The sequence below is a fragment of the Henckelia pumila genome, chromosome 1, assembly GCF_033568475.1.
Source record: "Henckelia pumila isolate YLH828 chromosome 1, ASM3356847v2, whole genome shotgun sequence".
Taxonomy (NCBI): Eukaryota; Viridiplantae; Streptophyta; class Magnoliopsida; order Lamiales; family Gesneriaceae; genus Henckelia; species Henckelia pumila.
This window is the reverse complement of record NC_133120.1, coordinates 98,496,266-98,511,590: the sequence shown is the minus strand read 5'-3', so window position 1 is coordinate 98,511,590 and position 15,325 is coordinate 98,496,266. Positions and strand designations below refer to the sequence as shown.

At 32.4% G+C, this 15,325-nt stretch overlaps 1 long non-coding RNA gene and 1 pseudogene across 1 annotated transcript; one reads left to right on the top strand and one right to left on the bottom strand.

The window, feature by feature from the left end:
* Positions 1 to 2,292: 2,292 nt before the first annotated feature.
* On the bottom strand, positions 2,293 to 6,300 carry LOC140875243 (uncharacterized). Its single transcript, XR_012148376.1, has 3 exons — positions 6,165 to 6,300; positions 5,175 to 5,245; positions 2,293 to 2,539 (listed from the first exon to the last, which is right to left on the bottom strand). It is a non-coding gene; the product is annotated as an uncharacterized lncRNA (long non-coding RNA).
* A 969-nt stretch (positions 6,301 to 7,269) lies between these two features.
* Positions 7,270 to 10,708, top strand: LOC140870329 (uncharacterized; annotated as a pseudogene).
* Positions 10,709 to 15,325: the final 4,617 nt, after the last annotated feature.

Here is a 15,325-nt window from a genome sequence, read left to right as displayed (position 1 = left end):
TTCTTGATCGCCTTGTTCAATTTTCTTATCTGTCCCCGTTCAGTTTGATTTATATGATATAATAAACCATCATAATATCTGCCCGATGCACAATTTATTCATCTATGGCAGTGGTCGAGTATTATATTCATTTAGCAACAAACTATGGATTGAGGAATCTCACTTATGAGGAAGTCCTTCATTTGTAAAATTCTTCATTTGGCAAATTCCCTATCATCAAATGATCAATTTGCTACCGAAGCCTGGAGAAATGTATAAAATAACATTTCATAAAAAAAAAAAAACCCCAAAGAAATGAAACCTAGAACTATACATAATTTTTGTTTATTTTCATGCAAAAAGCAATTTCTAGAGTTTCAATCCTAAATGAGCCAATATTTATTCTACTCCACCTTTGCAAAACCAGTTGATGAAGACTTCATGAGAGGAAAAACAAACGAACGTGGGAATGTATCAAGTAACATCGGAGATACATCGGCGTTTTTGACATGAAAGAGAAAATGTCAAAGTTCATCAAGTTTTTCTAAAAATTTAAGAAAATGCATTTGTTTTTCTAAGTTTGCGATTTTCAAATGGCAAGACGAATTAAGAAACAAGTTTTGAAAACATTTGTTTAGTAAAATTCCATGCACAAAAGTTTTCAATTTGGATCATGCGTCAAGTTGGAAAAACAAGCAATGGGTGTCAAGAATGACGAGAAAAAAGAGAAAAAAGTTACGTTGTGACAGAATTTTCAGTTACAAGAGGTCAAATTCTATTGTTTACCATATAATAAATCTATCTATGAATACAATCTATCAAATGGAGGAAATGTATGTAGGAGCACTAAAAGTCTAAAACGTGGATGTCATTAGTTAGGGCTGGCCGTACCCAACTACGATACCGTATACCGTACCGTATCAAATTCATACCGGTACCATACTGAATTTTCGATATGGAGAATTTTTATACCGGATACCGTACCAGAAAAAAAAAAATTCGGTATACCGACAAATTTCGGTATACCAGAAAAAAACTCTGTATACCGTGAAAATTGTTTTTTTTAAAAAAAATCGGTATATTCGGTATACCGAAATAAAAAATTTTATATACTGATGCCAATACCAAAAACCGTACCGAAATTTTCGGTATACCGATTTTTCGGTATATTTGGTAAATTTTTTGGTACGATATGGCATTTCGGTATTTTTCACCAGCCCTAGCCATTACTTTGGAGTTTGGATATCCAAACACACGGTTCTACAAAATTGTATCGAATATTTACATTAAAACTTTTGGTATAAAAAAACATTAATATATGTTTTTAATTAAATTCGTTATCAAATATTTATATGGAAATTTTAGTTAACAAAAGCATACGGTACAATATAATTACAATAAAATTTACGAATTGCAATAGTGTATACTTCATTTGATTCAGGGGAAAATCCCGATCAGTCCTAAATGTTTTGACACATTCCCGGTTCAGTCCTAAATGTTTCAATGTTCCCGGTTTGGTCCCAAATATTTTCCAAAAATTCCCGTTTCAGTCCTAAATGTTTTTATGTTCCCGATTTGGTCCCAAATGTTTTAAAAAGTTTCCAGTTCAGTCCTAAATGTTTTACGTTTAAGATTCCTAAATATTTTCCAAAAGTTCTCGATTTGGTCCTTCCATCTACAAACAAAGCGTAATAAAAAAAACTTACAAACAAAAGACAAAGTTAAATAAAATAGAAGCTAATCTATCTATATCTATATATAAAAACAAGAAAGTATGCTAAAAAAAAAAAAAAAACATTTTCCCGCCTAAAGCAGGTTACTAAATACGGAAATATTGCATAAATTTTACATTTACATTGAAAAGATATTAAATGTGATTAGCGGAAAATTGTGCGGGAGATAATAAAGATATTAATTGTAGATTAGCCGAAAATTGTGCGGGATCCAGATGAAATAATAAATAATCGATAAATTTTGCCTTTTATTAAAGTAGAAAAATTGTTGATGAATAAAAAAATTACACAAAAATCAACATGATTTTCAGATCCATTTGACGTGGTAATTCAATAAATTCCAAGATAATACATTTTTAAAAAAAAATCTGAAAACTCATTTTAACATGATATTTTAAATTTTAAATTTTTAACAAACAAAAATCCATTTCAAGATCATGTTTAATTTAAATTTGTTAAATTCAATAATCAATCCATAGAATAATATAAAGCTAAATATTTGCTTAGGAAAAAAAAAACCCAATGAGCAAGCTTTTTAATGTCATTTCCCCGAATACTTCAAAGATAAGACATTTTTAAAAGAATCTGAAAACTCATTTTAGCAAGATATTTAAAGTTTTAAATTTTTAACAAACAAAAATCCATACAAGATCATATTTAATTTAAATTTTTAATCTATATAAAATCTATATAAATCTATATAAAGCTAAACATTTGCTTTGAAAATAATCAAAGCAAACCGATTTCCTTTCTCCATCTCACGTTACATTTCAGCTAAACCGGATTTTTATAAATGGCACCCATCTTCAGCGCAATCCGTGAGGTTTCTGCAAACATGAGTTCATGTGCAATGAAGCTGCGCTTAGTTCATCTATACGAACCCAAGTCAAAGAAAAATGAAATTTTCAGTATAGAATGTGTCTTCCATGATCGTGAGGTAAAATTTAGCAATTGTTTGTTTTTTTGCTATACATTAGAAATATAAATATAAACCGTATTTGTGTCGTATTCTACAGGGTTCACGCATTCCTGGAACGATCACAAATACGGTTATGGACAAGTTCAGACAAATTCTTAAAGAGGGACATTTGTATGCTCTTAAAGATATTATAATTGTTCAAAATAACATGTTTTTCAAAACAACACAAAATGAATACAAATTTTTGGTTGTTAAGAATTCTCGCGTCTGCGAGATTTTTGAAGAAACATTTCCGTCCTACATATATGAATTCAAATCATTTGGAGAGGTGAAAAATCAAAAAGTGGTGGATGAGAAGAAACTTTTTGGTTAGTCAAATTTATTTATTCTTTAATTACTTTTTAACATAATATTATCAAACAAAAATTTAAATCTAATCGTTTTTTGCTTTTGTTTTTCAGATGTGATAGGGAAGATAATGACGAGGGAATATCCGCGAAATAAAGAGATAGATTGACGTGTTACAAAACTCATCAACATCATCCTTGAAGACACAGAGTAAATATTAGTATTTTAAACTTCTTACGAGTTATTCATTCTAATTCATTTTTATTTCTCTTTAGAAAAAATCGAATAACATGTACACTTTGGGGAAGTTTGGTTGATGATTTACTTACTCACCTTGACAAACATGGTGAAGAGTCTGTTGTGATTATTCTTCAAATGTGTAAGTCAAGAATATTTCAAGGTGAAATAAGTGTATCTATTGCCTACCAAATCACAAAGATGTTTGTGAACAAAAATTTGGATGAAATCAAAGAGTTTCGAAGAAGGTATTTTTTATATATTTTATTGATTCATGTATTGGTAATGACATTTAATTGTTCATTTTTTTTATAAGCAATTGTAACAATTTGATAATCAAATTTATTGCATGTAAAGATTGAACACTGAGTGCAACAACCCCAGCACAATAAGCACAGCCTCTCCAATAATTATACAGAGGTTATTGGAAGAAATTACAACTTCAAAAGGAATTTTGAAGACTCTTGAGCAAATTTATGAGAACAATGAGGTATAATTATGAGATTAAATATCATGTTAATCTTTCTATATGTTATTTTAGACTTATGATTATTTTTCATCATTTTTTGATTTGAAGGTCGGTAGCTTTTGGGTTAATGTTAAAATAGCAAGTGTTGAAACACATGGTAAATGGTATTATTTGTCGTGTGCAAATTGTTCAAAAAAAATTACCCCCGCTGGTGAGAGGTTCTATTGTGAAAAATATAATACTTTTGATTCAAATGGAAAAATAAGGTTCGTTACAAAACCCTATTGTCATAAGTTTAATTTTTCAATACTAAGAAATATGATGTGTATAATAAACTGAAATTATTTCATAGGTTTAAGATACAACTTTGTGCGATGGACCACACGAACAATGCTTCGTTCTTGCTATGGGACAAAGAGTGCATTGAGCTTATTGGAAAAACAGCAATAGATATGAGATATCCGGTAGTAAATGAGGTTTGAGATCCATATGCAGTTTTTTAAATTCCTTTTTAATTATAGTTTTAAATTCATTTTTAATTATAGTTTAATAATATACATTGAGACAACTGACAAAATGTACATGATTCAAATGAAGAAAAAATGCCTACGGAGATACAAGATTTGGTAGATCGAAGAGTAATGTTCAAAATTCAAGTTAAGCCAGGACAACATTTTGGATTTAAAGGATCATATACTGTCATCAAGCTTACAACTGACAGTAATTTAAATTAATGGTCGAACAGATATTGGGTTAACAAAATAATCTAACCAAATAATCGAACAACCTCATAACAAAACGTTTCTAAATTCAAATAATTCAAAAATCAGCTCATGAGATGAAATGTACACAACGCATCAGATATTCAAAATTAAGATGTGGTAGTTAGAAACCTAAAAATTATATTTAAAAATCCAAATAAAGATATGACAAAATTTAAATTTATAGATAGAGATAAAATTGAATTTTTTGATAAGACAAATTTTAAATTTATAGATAGAGATAAAATTGAATTTTTTTAAAAAAAATTGTGAAGAGTATAATATCTATCTAATCTAAAATTTTGAAGACCAAGGTACTTATTTTCAAAATATATCCTATAAGAAATAACTTATCATTAGACTTTGTCATTCTTCAAAATCCAAAAAATCTATCAATTTATATCTGAATCACTCTGTTTCAAAACAGATACGATTCAACACAACCTTCAACATAAACCCAAAGTAAACTGCAGATACAACATAACCTTCCACCCCAAAGTAAACAATTGAACCATCTGAATATTCTTGGATGGTCGGAAGAGAAGAAGAGTTCAACGGAGCATAAAACAAAGATTCTGATCCGCAAGAAGTCTTTAAAAGGATGAAACGACTACAAAAATCTATCATTTTAAATGGAAAGCGTCCAAAGAATAATGCTCAAACAGACGGTTAGTTTTTCACATCATGCTCTCATTTTGATTTCATAATTTGAGTTACATGCCTCATACCTGTTTAGATTTTTTTAACCATTAGAAGATTTGCAATCCAATGTATCTTCATCTCAAACTCAATGACAGATCTGCTGAAAAAAAATAAAGTTAGCTTAAAATATATCTCAACTTTAGGATTGATTAAAGAAATAGGATTGATTAAAGAATATATACTGTAGCAGTAGACTTATCTTCAACTTAAACAACTCACTGATGTTATTTCAATGCATGTGAAAAAAAACATGGTAGCTTCAATAACAATTCTTGCTGAAATGATAAAATATTAATCGAATGTCATGGATTCTTTACACATAAAAAAACATGTAGATCTATGTAAGACAACTACAGAAACTATGTTTTTCTGAGGTAGAAACATTATTAAAAATTAAAAATTACAAAATATCAAAAGCTGTAAACCGATGGATGGCTTCGCATATACTTAAAATCCATAATCTAAAAAAAACGGAAAAAAAATTATATATAACACTACCATCTTATTATGTTTTACAGAATATATTGGCTTACAAATTCCATTTTTATAAAATCGGTAGCAGCTGAATGAATCTCATTAGATCTTGCGGCCCAATAACCAGATCTATAGAACATTTTCCAAAATAATTAATAATGATACGAACAATCAAATCTTACTCTTACTGCTTTCGAAAAAGGGGTCACAAATCTCAATTTTACAGCAGTTATCACGATGACCAGATCTGATTAGATCTTGTGTCCCAGTTATCGGATCTATACATCTTTTTTCCAAAAAAAAAAAATTAATAATGGTTGAAAAAAATGAAATCATATTTTTATCAGAGATATATCTATCAAAATGGAAAACAAGACGAATGTCCGTATTTCTTTGACAGATATATCCATAAACTCAAACAAGAAAACAAAAACAAAAACAAAAACATCATTCAAATATATTTTCATTGTTGAATATTACATCTATAAAAACAAAACAAAAAAACAAAAAACAACCAAAAACCAAAACATAAACATAAACACCTTTTGGTAACATAGATTAGGAAATCTTTTTAGCAGGCATGAGATGTTTTCTTTATTTTGCTTCGGTATAGAGTATTTGAGAAGACAATGTAGGAGGGGAGACACACGAGATGAGAAGACTGTCTGTAGGGTTGAGAATGTGACTTAAATAGATTTTAGATAATGGGCTTTGTTCATTTCTTGTGATTTTGAAGTCCAAACATTGTCCGACAATAACATACAATTCAAGGTCCAAATATATATTAGATTTACGAGTCCAATTATAACACTTAATATTTGATGAACCCATGAGAATGTGACTTAAATAGATTTTAGATAATGGGCTTTGTTCATTTCTTGTGATTTTGAAGTCCAAACATTGTCCGACAATAACATACAATTCAAGGTCCAAATATATATTAGATTTACGAGTCCAATTATAACACTTAATATTTGATGAACCCATACAATTAAATTGGTTTGTTTCGGGATTTAAATTCCATATTCTGTCCAACTATTTTTTTCTCAATTATTTTTCTCATTAGTGTATCAAACATATTTATTTTATTATTAAAGAGTCAATCCACTGCACAAATGCAAACAAGAAGCCCGACAAATAGGTGCTGAGCTAGCAAGGTCGCTTCTCCGCAAAAAATAAAAAAATGTACTTCTATGAAGCCTACAAGGAAATAACTAAAACTATCTAAATATCATATTTAATAAGCATCTTTAATATTGTATACATATTAAATATGAAGCCTACAATGATTTTTTTTCTTCGATGCAATCACGTTTCTTCATTTGTTATTTTATAAAAGTATAAATTAAAATTAAATTGTTTAAATATATTGTCAATCTAAGATCTTACTAAATGTTTTATATTTTCATTTGCTAAGCAGAAAATTCAGATGTTTCGTCCAGATTTTCACAACAAACCACATTTGTACGTGGTACAGTCAGGAGCACGTTTTTTCAAAGAAATATATCTCCTTTAAGTGATATAACCAATGGTGAGATTAATTAACAATACAATTGCCATCTCTTTTAAATTATATGCACACACGAATATCTATTATTTGATTTCAATGTTGGTTTTGTAGGTGGCTCATCTACAAAAACGTGTAGAATGATACATGATTCTAAAATTCCAACATCTTCAACCCCACATCGCATAGACATCATTGATTTAACAGATGACATAGAGTTATCATTATCTTCAATTACGAATGTCGTCGATCACAATAGGCCTGATATCAATTTGATGGAAAGTGAGATGGAAATTCCTTTGGACTGTGTCACAAATGGTATTCATTTATCATCATGATTATTTATTTTACGTATATTTAGTAATATTGCATTAATTCATTCGCACCAATAATATTTGAGTTTGTTGTGCCATTGACTATCTCAATGAACTCTCAGAAAATTTGGATTGCAATCCTCATAATGAATGTGTTTTCCGTAATCGTGCAAAAAAGCTATTCATGTCTTCAATTGGTACGTTCTCTGTATATTTTATTTTTATATTTTGTTTGATAAATATTGTTCTAAAAGTTTCTGGTACTTTAAATAATACAATAAATTATTATTTAAGTATTCTTACAGAATACATTTAATTTTACCAAATTTTGTATGTGTAAAATTTTAAATTTTAACTTATATATTTTTAAAAATAATCTTTTCTTTATTTATATATGTAGGTGTAGATTATTGGGATATTGGCGATCCAACATATGCATGTGGTTTTTGTGGTGCAATATTCTGGTATGAAGAAAGGTTATGTCGATACTATAATGCCAAGAATCCTAAACATTCTTTGTGTTGTATGCAAGAAAAAATCCAACTTCCACTTTTGAAAAAACCCCCTCAAGTGTTGCATGATTTGTTGTATGGGGTGAGCGCTAAAAGCAAACAGTTTCGCGAAAATATTCGATCATACAACAGCATATTTTGTTTCACGTCCATGGGTGGAAAAGTAGATTCAAGTGTAAATCGGGGTGGTTCACCTCCAGTGTTTAAACTACATGGTCAGAATTATCATTTAATTGGAAGTTTACTTCCATGTGAAGGGTCAAAGCCCAAGTTTGCTCAATTATATATTTATGACACAGAGAATGAAATTTCTAATAGAATATCAGTTGCCAGGTATTTTTCTATATCCACATTTTTTTTAAAATTAAATTTATCCATACTAAAACATATATAGTTGTTTGACTTATATAGATATGTATTTTTTTACAGGCAACGAAATGAAACGGATGAAATCCACTCTGAAATAATATGTGATTTGAAATCTATGTTAGATGACAACAACGTTTTGGTGAAGTCTTTTAGGATGGCCAAGGAAAAGATGATGCAGGAGAGACGATTAGACGTGAGATTAAGGTTGATAGGTAGAAGAGGTGGGGACGCAATAAGGTATAATCTTCCTTCAACATCCGAAGTTGCTGCATTAATTGTTGGAGATTTTGATGAATCTTTGGGCGATAGAGATATTTTAGTAGAAATGCAGACGGGAAAACTTCAACGTATCAATGAATTGAATGCTTCATATCTTGGCCTTCAATATCCTTTGCTTTTCCCATAGGGTGAGGATGGATACAGAGAAGATATATCTCTGTCTTCTTCTAAATCAAGTGCCAGAGGAAGAAAAAATTTCAGTATGAGGGAATTTTTTGCGTACCGACTCCATGATAGAAATTGTGATTCATCGACAATTTTGTGTTCCAAAAGACTTTTCCAACAGTTTGTTGTCGATGCATACACGATGATTGAATATGCAAGGTTGACGTATATTAAGATGCATCAAAAGCAATTACGATGTGAAATATACAAAGGCCTCCATGAAGCTCTTTTGCGTGGGGAAACAGATGCGTCTAGGCAAGGAAAACGAATTATACTACCATCTTCTTTTACTGGAGGGGCAAGATACATGATTCAAAACTATCAAGATGCAATGGCTATATGCAAATGGGCTGAATATCCAGATTTATTTATCACTTTTACATGCAACCCCAAATGGCCCGAGATCGTAAGATTTGTCGAGGCTAAGGGTTTGAAGACTGAGGATCGTCCTGATATTGTGAGCAGAATATTCAAAGCTAAATTGGATGGCTTGATCAAAGATCTTCGTAAGAACAGTATTTTCGGTGATGTTCAAGCAGGTAATAATTTTAAATATCTTGCATCAAACTATATATATATATATATATATATATATATATATATATATATATATTTGTTTGTATTAATTTTATGTATGACTTTTTTTAATAATAATTTAAAAAATGTTTATTAACCTTATTGCAGTTATATATACGGTGGAATTTCAGAAGCGAGGATTACCTCATGCGCACATTCTTCTCTTTCTCCATAAAAAAGACAAATTTCCAGGTGCAGAAGAAGTAAACGATATAATTTCAGCTGAAATTCCAGATGAGAAAGAAGATCCAATTTATTATGCAGCTGTGCGTGACTTCATGATTCATGGTCCATGTGGTGTGGTGAGAAAGAATTCTCCATGCATGTCAGATGGTCGTTGCACAAAACATTTTCCAAAAAAATTTGTTGACGTCACATCAGTAGATGAGGATGGATACCCAGTCTATAGACGTAGAGATAATGGGCGAACTGTTCAGAAGAATGGTGTTGATTTGGACAACAGATATGTCGTGCCACATAATCGTTATCTATTGATTTGTTATGGAGCTCATATGAATGTTGAATGGTGCAACCAATCTCGAGCCATTAAATATTTGTTCAAGTATATAAATAAGGGACACGATTGTGTGACTGCATCATTTTATCAGAGTGGTGATGATGAGAACTCAGGTAAGCATGTTGATGAAGTTAATATGTACTATGATTGCAGGTATATTTCCTCATGTGAGGCTGTTTGGAGAATTTTTGGATTTGACATTCAATATAGAGATCCACCAGTTGAGCGACTGAGCTTTCATCTTCCGAATGAACAAAATATAGTATTTTCTGACTTGGAACAAATCGAAAATGTTCTTGATCATCCTACTATTAATCAGAGAATGTTTCTAGCTTGGTTTGAAGCGAATAAAAAATATCCCAAGGCAAGAGAATTAACGTATGCTCAGTTTCCAATGAAATTTGTCTGGAAGCAAGATGCACGTGAATGGGTTCCAAGGAAACGAGGATTCTCAATTGGGCGCATCTTTTACGTTCCACCTGGATGTGGGGATTTGTATTACTTAAGATGTCTATTGAATGTCAGTCGCGGTGCAAAATGCTACGATGATATATCTTTTGTCAATGGTGTTCAATATCAGTCCTTTCGCGATGCTTGGTATGGATTAGGGCTGTTAAACGATGACAGTGAGTATATTGATGGTATTGTTGAGACAAGCCAATGGGCTTCAGCACAATCATTGAGAGTTCTTTTTGCTACCCTGTTATCATCAGATTGCATCAGCCGACCCGAAGCAGTTTGGGATTCATGCTGGACATACTTATCAGATGATATCTTTTGTCTTCAATTTCTGCATGGTGGGCTCTATAACAGTTGTGCTGGGTCTACTGATATTGAATATAATTAATCAGTATATATAATTTTGATATCATTTACCTTACTTTTTAGTAGCTCTATCTTATATAATTTTGATGAAGTTCTGACATTAAATATGTAAAAATCAACAATCAATTAAACTACTTAATGTTATCAATTTCAACTTCACTATTCATCCACACCTCATGGTTTGATTTCAATATTGAAGTCACTTATACACATTTTAATTAGGGGTAGTACGTATATAGTACGACATTGTATTGAAAATTATGATAGATAGGATGTGGGTGTCGAGTTTCGATCAGTTGAGAGCAGACATTATGACAGAGGTACACACATCTCCGTACTCCGTCCATCCCGAGAGTACGAAGATGTACCGAGACTTGAAGACGTTTTATTGGTCGTCGATGCTCTACTTTGACTTGCTGACAAGTCAAGCACTAGGATACAAAACGACCAACATATCGATATTGTATCGAAATTTTTAATATACTGAGTCTCAGCATAACAAAATTTTGGTACGTATAACTAACAAACTGATTATAGCAAAATTTTGCTATATATAGAAAGAACAATATCGGTATATACCGTTTTAAACCCAAAAATATATTGTTAAATGATTACAGCTTTATTATTTAAATATATATATATTTTAGTGCAATAATTGTTCTTGCTGGTTGAGGGATCAAACTATGGTGATTGGACTGTTGTGGTTTAAAAAATTTGAGTTGCACCATTACCACCAGCTATAGCTTTTAATAAACCGACAAGCGCTTGGTCCTACAATTGGTATCAGAGCCAAGGTCATGGGTTTTGATTGCAAGAAGTGCAATTATTGGGAGGGAGATTGTTGGACTGCAATAATAGTCCCTACTGGTTGAGAAATCGAACTATGTCACTTGAGCTGCTCTGTTGTTTAAAATATATAAGTTGCACCATATTATCAAAATATATAGCTTTTCTTAAAGCGATAAACGCTTGGTCCTACAATATATATTAATTTATATATATTGTTTATTTATTTCAGTATATACCGAAATTTGAAAATTTCGTATCGTTACCGTAATGAAAAGTTTGGTATCATTACCGTATCGTACTGAAATATTCTCTATATTGGTATGCCAAAAATTTAGGTAAATTCAGTATTTTTTAGTATGATAAACTCGATACACCAAATATTTCGGTATTTTTCCACACCTAGACTTGTGTAATAATAAGGAAAACATTTGCCCTAATATTAATTTGTTTGGTTGATAGTCCGAAAAGATTCGATATAAAGTAATCAAAATTTTAAAAGTAGGTATTTTATGTGACGATCACACGGATTTATGAGGCAAATTGATCCGACTCACATCTATAATGAAAAATAATTTTTTTGACATAAAAAATAGGGTAAAACTTTTTTCAGACAATCTCATGAATCTATATCCGTAATATGAATCGATCTGAACCATATTTGCCATGAAAAAGAAGGAATACTTTTGTCTTGAAAAATATCATTTTTTCTTGGATTATATCGAATAAGATATCCTCTTAAAAAAACCCATCTATAGTATTTTTTGTGTAAAAAGTAATATTTCGTTGGTCGTGTCAAATATGAGATAGTCGTCTCACAAAATTGACATGCGAGACTGTCTCGTAGAAATTTATATGAAATTGAAAAATATCACAAAGTAATCAAAAATGATAATATATTCACATTTTCGTAATTTCTAATATATTTGTGTGGAGAACCCAAAATTTCAATTGGTAGAACTAAAGTAAACTGATTTGGGTAGACTGATTTGAGTAAACTGAAATGAGGTAGAGCAGTTGCCCCTTCATTTGACATGTGTGAATTATATATTAATTAAATATTTAGATATATAAAAAAAAAAACCGGAAATAGTATTCCCATGACTTATCCGATCCTACACTTTTATTTAGTTTGTTTACTTTCGGAAAAGTACAAAATTCAAAGAAAAAGATATTTTTTTATCTTAAAATAAAAAAAATGTAATTTAAATTTTTAATCACCCAAATTTTATATTCTTTCCAATTATTAAAATTTATGTAAATCATCAAGTGCAAGTCAACAATGATTCAATCTAAATCTAAAAATTTAAAACAAACAAAACAAACATCATTATACAAAAAAATTAAAAATAAAAATTAGATGACCAAAAATTAAAAAAGATTACTCCTTCAGAAAAAAAAAAATTTAAAATACGTCACACAATACATTGATAACAAAAAAAACCATCAAACTAACAATCATTTTTACAAACTAAATCATCTGATCACAAATATAAGAAAATTCTGATAAATCCACAGTACATATAAGAAACCACAAACCCAAAATGATCAAATTACTCCAACATTCAAAGTTCACCAAAACTTGCCTTACTCGATCCAACATGATCAAAATTAGATTTTTCAATCGAATTCAAATGATATTCCATTCTTCTCATCACAAATTCCAAGTGCTCCAAACAGAAGAATTTCACGTTCTTTATCTGGTGCCTCCGAGATATGGGATAATTTTTGGATGTTAATGAACTTATCTTTTCGACTTCGATACATTAGTGTTGCTGCCTCTCTCGCCCTCGGCTCTGTGTGAGTCATTCCTTGCTGTGTGTTGAGGAGCCGAAGGAGAGTCCAGAGAGAAGGGGAGGCGAGCCTCATTTGTTGAGGCAATCATGAGAGAGCAACCGAGAGAGTGTGAGAGAGCGAGGCAGTAGGCGTGTTGTGGGTTGAGGGCAGTAGGTGTGAGTTGAGTTTGGGAAGAGCCTTTGTGGTCTTCGCCGTGGATTGCTGGTGGTTTGGAGAGTCGTAGCATCTGAGCCCCGGAATCCTTTATGTTAACTCACGTTTTATTGTTGGTTTGGTTTCCCTGTTCTGTTTGGTATTTTTGCAGCGTAGGAACAAGGAAGGATGAATAACGGCGGCGGATCGGTCGATGATTTCCCAACATTGGTATCAGAGCTTGGTTGCCGTTGGTTGTCGCCATCGGAGCAGTCGCCGGAGCCGCTGGATGCTGCCGCCGCCGCCTGGACAGCGCGCTGGCTTCGAGTGATGCCGCCGCCGACCTGCTGGACGTTGGGCTATCCACTGGTCGTTTGGGCTGCCCGTTGTGCCGTGACATTTGTTTTCCGTTGCAGTCGCCTTCGGTTAGCCGGGAACTAAAACTCTTACTTAGGGTTTCGATCTGGTATATTGGCTAGACCTCTTTTACTGCTTTAGTAGCGTAACCGCTGGCCACGGATTTATGTGTTGAGATTATGCATTGGTAGAAGCCTAGGCTTTGTGCATGTGTTGCTGGCCTAGGATTTATGTGTATTTGTTGCGAAATTTACGCTCGCAAGCATACGGTTATCAAGTTTTAGTAAAGAATGAGTAAAGTGTCGATCCCAGCTACTGCTAAGCCTGCTGTCTTCACTGGTTGTTGGCTTCTCCAAGCTACTGGGTGCACTACCTGCACCTACCCCTGCCCCGTGGAATGGGGTATCCAGACATACAAAAAAATACTGGATGTGAGCGACTATGCTCAATACAGAAGCAATGATATATACAACAAATATGAGCATGCAAATGACTATAAAATCCTGGGTAAAACAGTCTGCTCAGGACGCCATGAATACACAGCACCGTGCTAAAAGAGCGACTCCGCGGGGTACTCGTATATTCAACTATCAACTAAAGCGTTAATCCACCGTCGTGAGCTCCTAGTGATAGCAAAACCGGGGGCTGAGCCTCCCCAGACACGAATCCATAACGAGTAACTCATCACCGATGAAAACTGGCATGACTCACATTGTACTGGATGCAGTCTCATATAAAATCATGCATGTGCTAAAGCGGTAAAACATGGAATATATAGCACACACAAATGCAATATATTAACATATATATCATGCCTCCTATCTCGGTCAGTACTTACGTACCTTACTAAAGGCAATCCTAGCAGTCTCACTCTAAGTTTTAAGCTTATCATCCTCTCTACAATGCAAATACTCCTGCATCATTATTAAAACTTTAAAATCCTTAACTAAGCTAATGCATACTCCCAAATAATTTTAGGAAGCCAAAGCTAAACTTTCGTCCGTCGTCAGCCCGCTTATGGTGAGAGTTCCAAAACTTAGGCACAGCTCCGCTACTAGCTCCGTAGCGCCTAGACATTTCTGGCTCGCCAATAGGACGCCTAGAAAGCCTAAAACTAACTAAAAAAAGAAAGGAGAAGGGAACTTGGTGCACTTTGAAATGAGCATCGGCATCCACTTATATAGATGACGATCGAAAGCTCCGATTGTCTGATCGGACGCTTTGATCCTTGATCGGTGGTTCCGATCTTTTGCATGCACTACATGTGTCCTTCCAGCACATTGGAAGCTCCGATCCGTCCTTCGAAAGTTCCGATGTCCCATCACCATCGTCATTCCTTACTAGGGGTGTTCATTTTTCGGATAAAACCGAAAATCCAAACCGAAAAAATCAAAGACCGAACTGAATCGAAAATCGTATTTTGAAATTCGGATATAAATATTAGAACCGAAGTTTATTTTGTTCGGTTTTGGATTATATATGTCAAAATCGAACCGATCGAAAAAAACGAAATTGAGTTAGATTAATAATTTTATTTATATTTTATATTTACATTATATATGTTATA